The following is a 2,842-nucleotide window of genomic DNA, read 5'->3' as shown; positions in this document are numbered from 1 at the left end:
GGGTCGAATTAATAAGAGTGGTGAGTTTAGTTGTCGGAGCCTGGGGTATGCTTGAAAAGAGCTGGCAAGTCTTGCATCAAAGATGAGCCTCTTAGACTCAGTTAGAATTGTCGGCCAGTAATAGCCTTCTGGGCTAGGGTTCTGGCCCATTGGTGGTTTTCACATTTTCCTTGATGAATCTCCCTTAAGATATAATTTGCTTCTTCGGGCTAGAGACATCGGAGGTAGGCCCCACATCGTTATTGGTGTCTGAGAGCCGATATAGCTGATTTGTAAATAATGAGGTATCTCTGAGCATTTCTTTATAGACTCCTTGTCTCTGCATGATTTTTTGACAAGGTCCCTTCAATTAAGTAGTGGATGAGTGGGTCTGACATGGCTCCATCGAAGCTTTAATTTGCACAATTGAGCCTACCAAAGCTTCAGTAATGCTGGGATATTTGAGGGCAAGGGTTCTTCCCTGAGCTCAAGGAACCGAGCTTGGATAAAGCATTTGCCCCAGCGTTGTAGGCTTAGGGGATTTGCGCAATTTTAGATCCTTTAAACTTGCACAAGAACTCCCTAACCTTCCCTTGGTATTGAGCCATTTTATGGTCCCTAGCCTCACCCCTCCTCTCCCCCCCCACCACTTGGTAAAATGAGATAAGAATCGGCTAGGATGAAGATGTACTCGGCTTTGGTCGCCAGAGTAACTCTGTGTCCTGCCAAGCGAGCTTCACATTCAACTTTATTGTTTGAGGCTAAGAACTTGAAAGTGATAGAGTATTTGTATCCATCAGGGTTGTGTAAAACTACTCCAGCTCTACTGCCTCCTTCTCCTAAAGATCCATCCGCCTTAAGTAACCATCATGAGATCTCAAGTGAATCATGTTCAAGGGCGATGTGTCCCTAAGGGGGAGCTTTTTTAACAATCTTCCGGGTCAGGGTTTCAGAAGAAGGAGTAGATGCAAGAGATGACGGGTCAGTATCCAGGTCGGATGACTCGATTAGGAAGTCAGCTAAGGCCTGAGCTTTTATCATTGTCCAAGGCTCAAACTATATGTCATATATTCGCTTAGCTTAACCTACCAATTGATTAACCATCTAGAGGTAGTAGGACTGCCAAGTGCATTCTTTAAAGGTAAGTTGGTTCACATCACTATAGTATGTGCTTAGAAGTAAGGGCGAAGCCTCCTAACAGTATTTATGAGAGTGAAGGAGGCTTTCTCAATAAGAATGTAATTAAGCTCAATGGCCTTTAGCATGTGGCTGATGTAGTAAACTAGTCTTTAAATATTCTACTCTTCTTTACATGTAATTGATTTCTCCTTGGCTTGGTGGTTAGATATCTCTTAAGCTCCATGAATGAATTGTTATATTCCACTATCCATTGGATGCCTTCTATGGGTTCATTGCTTCCTCTGAGGATTTTGAAGAAGGGGAGACTTCTTTCGGCCGACTTTGAGAGAGAATTGCTCAAAACAGCTATTTTGCCATTCAACTTCTGAACATCGTTCAATGTGCTCAACTCAAGCATTTGATCGATAGCAGCTATCTTCTCAGAGTTGATCTCGGTACCCTGTTGAGTGATAATGGAGCCAATGAATTTGCCTGATTGTACCCCAAAAGCGTATTTGGCTAGGTTGAGCTTCATATGAAAGTGTCAAAAGACGGAGAAAATTTCTTCAAGATCTGACACATGAGAGATTGCTTACTTGGATTTCACTAGGATTGCATCCATATATGCTTCAACATTGCAACTGACTTGATGCTTGAAGATTTTATTCACCAACATTTGATAGGTGGCTCCAACATTCTTGAGGCTGAAGGGCATTAGTTTAATGCAATAGGCCTCTTAGTCTGTAATGAAGGACATTTTCTCTTCATCATGTTTGACCATCATAAGTTGGTTGTATCTAGAGAACGTATCCATAAAACTAAGCAATTCATGGCCGACACTCTCTTCAACTAACCGATCAATCCTTGGGAGAGGATAGTTATCCTTTGGGCAAGATCTGTTCAAGTCTATGAAGTCCACACACATCCTCCACTTGCCTATAGATTTTTTGATTAGCACCGCATTAGACAACCACTTTAGGTACTAGACTTATCAGATGGAGCATGCTTTAAGTAGTTGGTTGACCTCTTCTATTAAATTAGTTTGCTATGTTGGTCACCCGACAGCTCATGGCTTATCACTTCTAGGATGTGTCCCTAGCATATTCTCGGGCTCCCAGGAAGAAATATCAACATTGCTGTGCAAGAAGGCAATGATAGCTCCTCATTGCAGCTCACCGAGTTCTGACCCAATTTTGACCTTCTTAGTTTCATCGAGGCCAATCAATATCTCTATAATTCTTCTATGGAACTGTTCACTCCCACTCTTCATCTTTTTGCAATTGAGATTGAGCCTTCTCGATCGGCAAAGTCTCTAAAACTCTTTTTCCATTCATCAAGAGCAGATAGCACGATTTGGCCTCTCATTGGTTGCTTTGTACAGAGCCGACTACTTTCGGGGCTGAGAACTTTATCAACTGGTGATAAATAGATGAGACAGCTTGTAAATTGTTCAAGGACATTCTTCTAAGAATAACATTATAAGCCAAAATCAAGTCCATTACAATAAATTGGACTTAGATCATGGAGTGGCGAGGGTAATCGTCAATTATCAAGGGTAGAGTGACCAACCCCTCTGTAGGCGTCAAAAAATGCTCATAGATATCCGAACACTACTCAAGGATGAGAAAAGAGCAGTGTAGAATCTGTAGGCGTCAAAAAATGCTCATAGATATCCGAACACTACTCAAGGATGAGAAAAGAGCAGTGTAGACACAACGACAAATACACCAACAAGCGAATATCC

The sequence above is a fragment of the Asparagus officinalis genome, chromosome 3 (genome assembly GCF_001876935.1).
Source record: "Asparagus officinalis chromosome 3, Aspof.V1, whole genome shotgun sequence".
NCBI lineage: Eukaryota > Viridiplantae > Streptophyta > Magnoliopsida > Asparagales > Asparagaceae > Asparagus > Asparagus officinalis.
This window is presented reverse-complemented; position numbering follows the sequence as displayed.